This window comes from Eptesicus fuscus, chromosome 5 (assembly GCF_027574615.1).
Source record: "Eptesicus fuscus isolate TK198812 chromosome 5, DD_ASM_mEF_20220401, whole genome shotgun sequence".
Classification (NCBI taxonomy): Eukaryota; Metazoa; Chordata; class Mammalia; order Chiroptera; family Vespertilionidae; genus Eptesicus; species Eptesicus fuscus.
Window position 1 is genome coordinate 19141424 of NC_072477.1, and position 12114 is coordinate 19153537.

Below are 12114 nucleotides of genomic sequence, written 5' to 3' on the forward strand. Positions count from 1 at the left end.
GGAAGTATAGCCTGCGGCGTCCTCTCAAATTTCTCAATGCTTCACAGCTAAAATGACCACTGACACTAAGTAGTAAGAAGTGGGCTGGGGCGCCGAAACTGGTTTGGCTCAGTGGATAGAGCGTCGGCCTGCGGACTCAAGGGTCCCAGGTTCGATTCCGGTCAAGGGCATGTGCCTTGGTTGCGGGCACATCCCCAGTGGGGGGTGTGCAGGAGGCAGCTGATAGATGTTTCTCTCTCATCGATGTTTCTAGCTCTCTGTCCCTCTCTCTTCCTTTCTGTAAAAAATCAACAAAGTATATTTTAAAAAAAAGAAGAAGTGGGCTGGGATGAAGAGATTGGGTGTGGATCCTGGTTCAATTAGGAAACTAGAGCTGTACTTAGGTAGTACCCAGGGATGTCCACATCATTAGAAAAATTAAACCATTGGTCACCCTGGAAACCATCCCAGTCCTCAACAGCAGTATTGATCACCACTCATCATTTCCTGGCCAGCTAGCTCTGAGGTCCAGACCCTCATTTTCAAGCTCCTTTTCCCTTTCCTCTAAGAGATCCCCATTTGAGAGCAGTGAGTTTAGGGGTAGGGAACAGTAATGACAACACAGATCCTGCCACCTGACCCTCTCCACCACACAGACCCTCCTGCCCCCTGAGCCAGCTAGCTGCAAGGTCTGCAGAACCCCTCGGAGACCTTGTCCTTCAGATGGCTGGCAGGCGACTCAGCTTGCTGAGGAGCCCGCCCTCGATGCTGGTACTGCTGCTTCCACATTTAGACTGCATTGCATTACCTCACTGCCAGCCAATCGGCGCCTCCCCAGGCTCAGCATACAGTCTCCCCTTTGCCACAGACATTGCCTCATGTCCCTCTCTGCTCCTGGAGCATGCTGCATGTTGCATGGTCAGGGCCTGCTCAGGGTGGGGTGGTAGCGGGGAGGTGGTAGAAGGAGAGGGCTGGCCATTAGAGCCACAGACACAGCAGCCTCTTCCCTCCAGGACCCTCTCAGTCATGTGCATGATGCTGGCATCACAGGAATGCAATATTCCACGTGTCTGGGCCCCTCTGGTGGGGTGAGGGTGGGCAAGAGGGATGAGCAGGGGTGATGAGAGAATACAGTAAGCTTAGAAGAAGCTAAGCTGAAGATTACCCTCAGAGCACTGGTCAGATCAGTCGTCTATAAAACCCTTTACACAGCCCTGTCAGTTCTGCAGATGGAAGGACAACTGTTTCCCCTTCTCCTGCCTTAAGCCCAGGCTCACTCTGCCCAGGACCATGTTACAGCTACTGGAATCTCCACTGACAGAACAGAAGAGCAGAGACTAATCATTTAGGGAATTAGAGCATCCCTTATGACCAACACATACCCAAATTGCTAAAGTGAGGGTCAAGATACTCCCCCCAATGTGGATCTTGGGGCAGGCATTAGCCAGATATCATAAGAATTGGATAACTGTGTGGTCCTATGTCTACTCAGCCCACGCTTGGGAGGGCTAGCTCACAGTCAGGGCAGACACCCAGACAGTCTGGGGTCCGCAGCCTTCTAGTAAAGCTGTCCCCCCTGAGCTCCAGGCTTCTCAGATGGTCTCCATGCTCAGTCTAGTGTGAGACTTGCAGAGAAGGGCCTTTGATCCTCATGAGGTCTCACTGCAAAGTGTTTTCTCTCCAGATAGAACCAGAGATGTTAATAAAAAGAGGTGGGGTGTAGGGGATGAGGCCGGAAACCATTCTACATCTTCCCAGGGTGTTCAATTTTTCATGCAAATGTAGCTACCCAGCAGTAAAATGGCTCCACAGATGCACTGCATGCGTGCATTGTTAATAGCCTTTTATGCACCAAGGAGGAAAGTGTAGTCAGGGAACATGGAGAAGAAATACTAATGAGAAGCAAAATCAGATGATACAGGACAACCTCCATCCAATGTCTATGTGCACAGATAAGGGGCAGGGGCACCTCCTGTGCTCCATGCAGACTGTGTGACCCTAAGCCAACCTGCCATATTTAAAGTGCTAATGACATTTTATGGAGGCAAAGAAGTTGTGGCCTAACAGGGTCAGAGGGAAACTGGTTCTGGTGTCGCACTTAGTGGAGGTAGTACCCCACCTTCCAGCTCTCAGTGGATGCATCTGGGTAGGAAGACATGTTTTTCCTCAGTTTAGTCACCATGGCACTTGGAAAGGGTTCTTTGAAGAGGGAACAGAGCAGGGAATGAGCCTTGGGAGCAAAAGCTGCCCCATGTCAGGAGATATATGATAATGTTTTCTTGAGTCACCCCCATTCACAGAGTCACTATCTGGGGCCTCTGCTACATCTGGTCAAAGCCTCAAAATCCAATAGTAGAAGACAAGCTAGGCCTTTAAAAGGGTTAAAAAAAATCATTTGCCATGAGCTCCTTAAAAAGCAATAAGAACCAAAACAAATAAACAAACAAACAAACAGTACCATTAGTAGAAAAAGCTTCAGTCCCACTTTGCAAGGCTGATTTTTCCCCAGCCTTTTTTTATTTCATTTATTACCTAAAGGATAATGCACACATTGTCAAAATGTGGTTAAAAAAAGAAACCTATTACATAACTGTAATCGGCCTGGCAGCTATTGTTGTAGTGAACAAACTGGACATCTTATCTCTGAGGCCTGGATTCCGAGGTCGGAGGCCCAGGCATTCTCTTAGGGTGGTCCCGTGAGCCACCTTCTGAGACAAAAGGGCAGGAGAATTCTAGAGGTCACCGTGTGAATCTGACCGTGTGATAAGGGGAGAAGGGAAAGGCACTTCTGAACCATTAGAGAAACGGAGATGGAACAGGGGTTTACTGAATTGTCTCTTCTTCTCTTTTCTTTCAGATAACACAACAATAAAAGCTATCTCCACTCTTAAAATCACTGGGAAGAGCCTAGTCAAACAGCCCATGCATAGTGCATGAACCAGGCTAATCCCCATGTTGTGAGAGCACTGGGCAAAACCTCCAGGATTAACAGGCTGCTCTAAGGAAGAACAAGAGAGAAGCCTAAATTCTCTCTGTGACTATACAGAAACACTGCTTTACAGAACTGGAGAGAGTGTCCAATCCATATCCCTCTTTTGCTACTGTTGAGGAAACGTTGGGTCTCAGAGAGTCAGTGACTTGTCCAGGGCCACACACAGAGCTGGAACTCAGATCGACTGCTTCTTCCCCCAATGCCCACTCTATCCTTGCTACCCCATCCATGGTCCACGGATAGCACCACCAATAACACCAGGAAGTTGGTTATAAACATAGCCTTGGGCCCACCTAGACCTACTGAATCAGAATGTATAGTTCCACAAGATCCCTAGGTGACTGGGAAGCACATTAGAGTTTGAGAAGCATCACCCTACCTGGCACTGTCCCTGTGCACAGACAGGGGCAACTTCTCTGCAGGGAATCTCTGTTTCCCATGGCAACTGACCACTCCACTCCCACTGGTCCTCCTACTCTGAATAGGTCTTAGGAATGCTTTTATAGGATCACAGCTATCTACCTCTGAAAATAAGCAGCTCTCCTGAGTACCAGCTAATTTAAGCCACATGCCTGTACACTTCACTCTCCCCTTACCTTTTTTCCTTGTATAACTAGCATTTACTTATCTGATGATAGGCACCATCCACCATTTTATTTCATCTCCTGTTTTTAATCCATTGCAATTCACTACCCTGAAAAGAAACAGGCCCATGGTCCATCGCCAAGCCCATGCAAGCTTTCCTTTCTGTTCCTAAATGTGCAGGAGCTTCACTCCCAATGAAGAAAACACTAAACATCCCTTTAGGGGTGGCCTAGCTTTTGGTCCCAAGCCTCCACCACTTGAAGGAAAGGAAATGTTTCTATGTCCAAAATTCTTTAAATAGGTACTCCTAGGAATATTCAGTCATTACATAAGAGATTGGTCAGCTCTCAATTCCCTCAACTCATTTGCTATGATCATGGAGCAAGAAAGGATTCAGTCCAATTCCTGCGGCATGTCACAGATGAGGAGAGTGGTCCCTTTGCGGACAGGGATCAGCAGTGAGGTCTTTACTTCCATAGGCCCCACACCTGGGAGCATACCATGATGTAACTATCCAACCTGCATGAGTCCTTTGAAAGAAATGGCCTGTTCCCACATGACAAAAAAACACCATGCAACAGCAAAGAGGCCCCCTAACCCTGGCAGAGGAAACTTCACAGCCTCAGTCCTAAAACACTTACTGACTCCTCATCCTTTGACCTCTAACCTTGATTGTGTCCTTGGCTTTGACCTCCCTCCCTTTCTCCCTTGGATGAGAAGAACAACAGCAGCTGCCAGGCTTGAAGGCTACTCAGCTCTTCGCTCTGGCTCTGCTATCTTTGGCTGCCCTGCAGCAACCTCCTGCCGAGTCCAACCCAGCCCTTGAGACACAGGTGAGGAGGACATGCTACCTCCCTAGGTGCATCCTGGCCCTAGAGCACAGCCTGTATTTATAAGATCTTGCATTTCTATAGGATGCTGACAGTTGGTGGAAGAAATAAGACACATCGCTAATACATTTACTTATCAAGGCAACAGATGATGAGAGCCAAAGAGCATCTCAGGAAGTAAATGTTAGCAGAGGCCAGAGGTGAGAGGGGTCATGAAGACTGGAATCTTTGCTAATTAATACAGAAGGTCAGATTTCAACTGAGTTTTAGAGAGAGAGTAGGGTTAGGATTGGCAGAAAGGTAGTGAGATAAGCTGGTTAGCCCATCCAGAAGCTTCCTGCAGGAGGGCAGAAGGGCATGGAAGTCATCATACATGTCCTTCAGGGGCAGTTGCTATCAGCATCAAATACAAATAGACTTCACTGAATGGAGAAGCCTACTTAAGAGAATGGATGCCTCTCTGGATCAATGGTGATGTGCTTCTTGCTGCTCCTTTGGGCCTCCTTGATCTATTCACCACCGAGGTCCAGAATGGCCTTACCTGGTGGAATGCATGCCCCTGCCTAACTCAGAATCTAGGCTGGCAGGCCAATGTAGAGACCCCAGTCCCTCCAGGAACCTGCAGGCACCAAGCGGGCATGTTGTCTAAATACCTGGCATACCCCACATCTCAGAACACACCAGATTCCCAAGTGGTGAGAACAGCCAAACACCACATTGCACACTCTACCAGGACTTCCACAGCCACGGTAAGGGCTGCTTGTGGCACTGTTGTGGAGTGTTTGTCTTTTCCTCCAACACTGTCTATGGTAAATATCAGCTTTCTACTGTGGCTTTAGTTCATATCTGTGTTGACAAAAAATATAGCACATTCCAATGCCTCCAAGCAAAGGCAGCTGGCTATGGAGGAAGAGGATACTGAAGAAGTAACCTCTAGACCTAAAGGAAACCAAGAAGCTTTGGATGCACCTTAGCAGTGATGCCTCCCAGGTGCATAGGTGTCTACTACACTATTTGTTCAGGTTCTTGTTACACTGCTTCGAAGAAGGAGGAACAGGCACTGTCATCTGCATGTATAGTATTGCAGCTCAAGGCTCAGAGAAGCCAAGTGATTTGCCTAATTCCACACAGTCACTTAGTGGCAGCACCAAGCCTAGAATCCACCATTTTTCACATCTCAGACTGTGTACTCAACCCCAGGCTATGTTAGGAACCTGGTGGGTGCGGGGAGAGGGAGGAGAACAACATGAAAAAGGGGAGTAAAAAAGGGGAAACTTCACATTTAGTAATTACCTTTTATTCCAAAGAGCAGTAATTTACATGTGAATAGATGATGTTATGAATTGTATCTTTTAAGAAAATATATACTATGTCAATAACAAAGAAAGACAAAGGACAAGGATGGGAAAATATAACATGATGGGGGAACATTCGGGAAAACTATTGAGTGATAATAAAGTCTAACAATTTGTCCGTTATTGAAAACAACAACTATTAAGAACATAATCAGAAGTAAACAGTAAGGAATTCAATAATTGAAATCTTATGCTGCAAAATTCAGGTTCAGAAGATTATACTTTTAGAAAAGCCTTCCACTGCTCATTTAGTTATTCTTCTTTTTTACTTGTCTTATCTGGCTTTGTAAACTTTAACTATCTTGGTTATTTCAGTCCTTGTACAAAATCAATTTTAAAATTAAAAAATTAGAAAGTGATGGGGCTTATACCATATATAGTAATAACAGCTGACATCCAGACAATGAAGAATAAAGCAACAAACAAGTAAAAAATAATAATAAGCTGATAAAGAATACAACACAGAAGTATAATGCCAAAAGCCCTACACCCAAAGGAGCAATAACTATATCCATGATTATGCCCTGAGCCTTTAAGAAAGACTAAATTATGCTTGATATCCCATAAAATTTTGAATAAAATGGGAAAGCATTCATTTTGGAAAGATGACTGGCAGATTAGCTCAGATTAAAAATAGTTTGAATGTGTAAAGGGATAAACTGAAAATTTCTCTCCACAGAATTTTTACTCATTGTCCAAAAATGGGAATGTTTTAGAAGAACCTTTAGAGGAATGGTTGTCAAATTTTATCATGATCAAAAACACCTAGAGGACCGATTAAGCCCAGAGGACTGATCATCTCATTTAATCTTCTTTTTAATTTAATTTTTTAATTACAGTTTACATCCAATCTTTCTTTGTTAGTTTCAGGTGTACAGCACAGAGGTTAGACAATCATATACTCTACAAAGTGCCCCACCCGATGATATGTCAAGTACCCACCTGGCACCGTACATAGTTATTAGAATATTGTTGACTACATTTCATTATTGCAGAGAGTTAAACCAACTTTCCCAAGCCCACACATCAAAGCTGCTGATTTTATGGGCTGTGGCGACACGGAGATTTGCATTTCTAACCAGTTTCCAGGAGATGCTGATGCTGTTGGCTTACAAATCACACTTTGAGAACCACTCCTTTAGAGGCTAACCAGGGAAATAATAAATGTAAGAACAAGTGAGAAGAAAAGGCCAAATTCTCTTTCACGACCTTCCAAAAAGGACAAGCACTCCCGTGGGCTCCTGTGACTCTTTACCTATCAGGGGTCAGGGGTGAAGCTGGTGTGCTGAATGCCAATCCAGTAGATGAATGCAAGGTATCTCTTTCCCTCTCCAAGCCTTGGAGCCAGGATCCTTAGAGGCACCGCAAAGGGCCTTACAACCTCTTCAAGCTTCTCATCTAAGGCTCTTCCTGGGAGTAAAAAACCATGGCCAAGGTGGAGAGATATCAAGAGCCATCCCCAGCACTAGGGCATGCAGTATAATTCCCCAGGCAAGCACCGCTAGCCAATGTTGTCACAGGTGCAGCCCCGAAGGAGCCTAGCAAATCCTGAGACATGAAATGTGTTGACACTGGTAATCTCATAAAGATGGATTTGCCATTTGCTCAAAAGCTTTCAGTAAAGATTGTTTGTCAAAGGTAAAAGCAGATGCTGGAGCATCAGAGTGCTCCTCCCAGGTCCTCTTGAGGACAGGATGCACAGGGTGGGGGCAGGAGTCCCTGGATCATCTGTCTCATGCTTCCTCAGGGCCCTGAACACTGGTCACAGGGCTTACTCAAGAGGAATGGGGGCAGTCCTCAAACATCCCAAATCTTGTCCCAGTGCAGAGCCTAGGCAGAGGACAGCTGGCTAAGCAAGTAGAAGCGGGTGCTGTAGGAATATTTACTGAGCACTGCGGTGTGTGGACACAATTGTAAGTGTTTTACTTGCATCATCTTATTTTCAACCATCCTGCACTGTCCTCATAGGTGAAGTGGCTTTCCCCATATCACATCCTAATGCTGTTGATGGAAACTCTTATAACACCTGTCCACAGTGTGGACATCACAGCACCCCTCCCTCCTCTCTGTCTCCCTTGCTGGACCCTCTCTTATCTTCAGCCTCTCATACAGGACAACAAACCTTGTCTGTAAAAAGCCAGATGGTACATTTTGTTGGTTTGGCAGGCTGTAAGTCTTTTCCATAACTACTCAAATCTGCAGTTGCAGCCCGAAAGCAGCATAGACACTAGACAAAGGAATGTAAATGGTTCTATGCCATTTAAACTTTATTTATGAAAAGAGAAAAAAATTCAACTGCCATCAGCCAAATCCTGAGCTAGACAATAGGTCTAGATCAGCCTTTCAACGGCTTCACTATCTATATTCAAGTCTGTCTGTCCCATCCATTCTAAGACCTCTTATTAACAGGTGTCTGTATGAACTCTCAAATTCTTAACTCCAACCCAGATTTCCCCCTAAAATAATACTTACACACAAACCAACCATTTCATGTACCCAGTGTGTACCTCACAGACACTGAAACTCAACAAGTTCAAAGCTGAGGCTCTCATTTCAACCCTCCCCCAAATCTGCTTCTCTCTCAGATTTTCCCAGTAAATGACAATTCATCATTCCGATGCTCAGGGCAAAAACCTTAGTGCCAACCTTGTCCCCTCTCTCAACATATCCTTATCTTCAAAATATACCCAAAATCATGCATCATCTCCCACTTCTTCCACCACCAATATCAGGGTCCAAGCTACTAGGATAGTGGGAAACTATTGTCATATCCAACTCATGTGGATATGACAATAGTTTCCTAACCAGTCTCCCTGCTTCCTCCAGGATTGGTCCAAGGATGGGCTGAGCTTGGGTGTGAGCACTGTATGAACTCTTTGAACCACTAAAGTTGATCCCTATTCTTCATCTTCAGTTCCCCCTGCCCTAGGGTAACCAGGTTTCCAGCAAGCTAGCACAAGGGTTGCAGGATCTAGCCAAGTGTAGATTCTCACAGAGTACACATGTGCACAATGAAATCATTGCAATATCACAGAACAAAGAAATGTCAACAAAAGTGTCCCTGTCTCAAGATAATGAAATATATGCCCAAGCAGGGGGGGAAACTAAAATATATCTGAGAGTAAATGAAATATTATTTTTATGAATCTCGAGAGGAGAAATTAAGCTAGACCAAGTTAGCATTAGATCAATAGTTTATGCCATATAGTAAGTTTGCAATCTTGGTCAAATTGTTCTCTACGCCTCCCTTTCTTTCATTATAAAAATAGGTGAAATGCTTAATCCATAGGATCAAAAGTAAAAGTTATATACAATACCTACTTTAATAGAGCACCTCACATAGATGTTTTATAAATATCAGCTGCTATTGTTGTGTTTGTAGAGGAGTATGTGATAGGTGGTGTCATGGTAAGAAATGAAGGATAAGCAGAATTTTATCCCTTTTCAAAGACTAAGGATGTAAGCACTCCAATATACAGATCAGGTAACTCTAACACAAGAGGAATGACACAGCCCTTTGGGAACCTCAGCCCTGGCCTGGACCCAAGGCAGGGCGTCTGTGTTCTTCTGTACAGTGATCAAACCTGCCAATGTGAGTCATGTACACAGAGGGTGGGATTCAGGGAAGGACTGGGGCAGGAAGGCCTGGGACAGGAGGAGAGTCACTTCCATAAACATTTCCCATAGTCACACTTTCAATGGGTCTGTGCTGGGTGCAAAGGGCAGCCCAATGGTGAATACATCCTGACCTGCTCCAAAATGAGAACTGGTGCCCATGTGAGCAGAACACTGAACTGGATACCAGTGAGGGAGAGAGGAAAGGGAAGGACACACAGGGTAGTTCTTCCATTGAAAGGAGCTCAGGATTGAGTTGAAGATAGAGGAGCCTACTGAAGGATTTTTCACAGAGGAGGAGTGAAACCACAACTACAAATGAGCATGGGGCCAACTGAGGATGAGTGCTGAGCAGCAGTGGGAGAGGGGTAAGTTGAGGCTAGTAATGACAGCTGGTGCTTGAAGAGATTGGCAGCCCCTGAATACAGGCTGCTGACAGCAGTCAGGGTGGGCAGGCTGGCATGGGTACATTTTAGCAGTTGCCAAGGTGTCCCCACCTCCCTTCAACACTCATCCTGGTCTCCAGTGGTACCAACATCTGCCTTGCTCCTTCTATGAGACAGGAACAACCCCAAAATTAGAGGAAAATATTAAAGACTCTCATATGTGACTCAGCTTCCAGTTCAACATAGGTATAGCAGCAAATAAATTTAACAGCAACAATCAGCATTTCAATACCATGTAAGATACACCAGGCATGCTTTTCAATGTCTTCTTAGTATTAATTAATATTTATCATTGAATACTCCCAACTAGTCTATGAGATAGATGCTATTATTCATTGTAAGTTTTCAGAAGAGGAAATAGGCATAGAGCATTGAAGTTAGAAGCTGGGATGACTTTAAAGAACATTGTGACTAATGTGCACTGCTGTCAATCACAATCCCCTCCCATACCCATGCCAGTTATTTTCCAGCCAGAGCTGCAGGTTAAGGTACAAACTGTTGCTTTTATATTTGACTAGAGGCCCGGTGCATGAAATTCGTGCACGGAGGGGGGTTGTCCCTCAGCCCAGCCTGTACCCTCGCCAATATGGGACCCCTCAAGGGATGTCCGACTGCCCGGGATCGGGCCTAAAGGGGCAGTCGGACATCCCTCTCACAATCCAGGACTGCTGGCTCCCAACTGCTTGCCTGCCTGCCTTCCTGATTGCCCCTAACTGCTTCTGCCTGCCAGCCTGATCACCCCCTAACCACTCTGCTGCCAGCCTGTTTGCCCCCAACTTTCCTCCTCTGCTGGCCTGGTCACCCCTAACTGCCCTCTCCTGCAGGGTTGATCACCTCCAACTTCCCTCCCTTGCAGGCCTGGTCCTTCTCAACTGCCCTCCCTTGCAGGCCAGGTGCCTCCCAACTGCCCTTCCCTGCTGGCCATCTTGTGGTGGCCATCTTGTGTCCACATGGGGGCAGGATCTTTGACCACATGGGGGCAGCTATATTGTGTGTTGCAGTGATGATCAATCTGCACATTACTCTTTTATTAGATAGGATAGAAGCCTGGTACAGGGGTAGGGGCCAGCTGGTTTGCCCTGAAGGGTGTTCCGGATCAGGTGGGGGTTCCCTTGGGGTGTGGGGCGGCCTGAGCGAGGGGCCTGTGGTGGTTTGCAGACCGGCCATGCCCCCTGGCAACCCAAGCAGAGGCCCTGGTATCTGGAATTTATTTTCCTTCTACAATTGAAACTTTGTAGCCTGGAGCGGAGCCAAGCCTGGGGCTCCCTCCGAGGCCCGCAGCCATTTGTGTTGGGGTTATAATTGAAACTTTGTTGCCTTAAGCGGGTGGGCCCGGCCAGGGTGTGCAGAAAGCTTTGCTTCCCCTGTTGCTGGCAGCAACCCTGGCCTGCTCTCTCAAGCTCCATTCCACGCCATTTGTTTGAATTTGTTTACCTTCTATAATTGAAACTTTGTAGCTTGAGTGGAGGCTTAGGCCTGGCAAGGGCAGGCAGAAAGCTTGGCTTCCTCTGTTACCTAGGAAACCTTGCTCTCTGTGGCTGTAGCCATCTTGGTTTGGGTTAATTTGCATGCTCGCTCTGATTGGATGGTGGGCATGGCTTGTGGGCGTGGCTTGTGGGTGTGTTGGAGGTATGGTCAATTTGCATATTTGTCTATTATTAGATAGGATAACTGAACAATTTAGTTGAGCTTTCATGCTCCTATCTTTGCCTCAGGAGCACTCTCTTCTAGAGAATTCAGATAATGAACCACAACACTGTGGGGCCACCATGTTGACCTTGAGCAGGGTGTGGAGGTGCCTCACTACTGGCTTTCTCCTCATAATTGCATGTGCTTCCTGCTCATCTCCTGCCCTTTGGCTCTATCACCTCCTCTTTTACTCCACCTCCCACCACCATCAACCCTTCCAGTGTATTAATCACACATTGAAGTGGCCACGTGGACCTCACTGTGGTCTTCAACAGTCACTGGCAGATGTCTGAGTTTGGACATGGATTGGAAAGGGGGCTAATGAGCTAGTGAGTGTCATAGTTAGAGAAGTAAAGTAGAGAAGGCTGACTTCACCCTAAAAAAAAAAAAAAGAGATATTAACTGAATCAGTTTTATCATACTCTGAGGTAAGTCATGCTAGTAGAGGGAGCTCCGGTGCACACATGCACACCAGGAGAGCATGTATCTGGGTACATGTGGAACTATGAGCTACTAGTGACAATTGTATTGTGTTTGAATCCTGATATAAACAAGCATGAGCTGCCAGAGTCCATCTAGGCACAGAATACCTAGACCCTCACTGATGTCTGTCTAAACTCTAC

General features: G+C 46.0%; 1 protein-coding gene across 4 annotated transcripts in view; it reads right to left on the reverse strand.

Annotated features, from left to right (window-relative positions):
• Nucleotides 1–12114, reverse strand: part of NRXN3 (neurexin 3) — a 1497182-nt gene that overhangs the window by 1189978 nt on the left and 295090 nt on the right. The window lies entirely within an intron of this gene.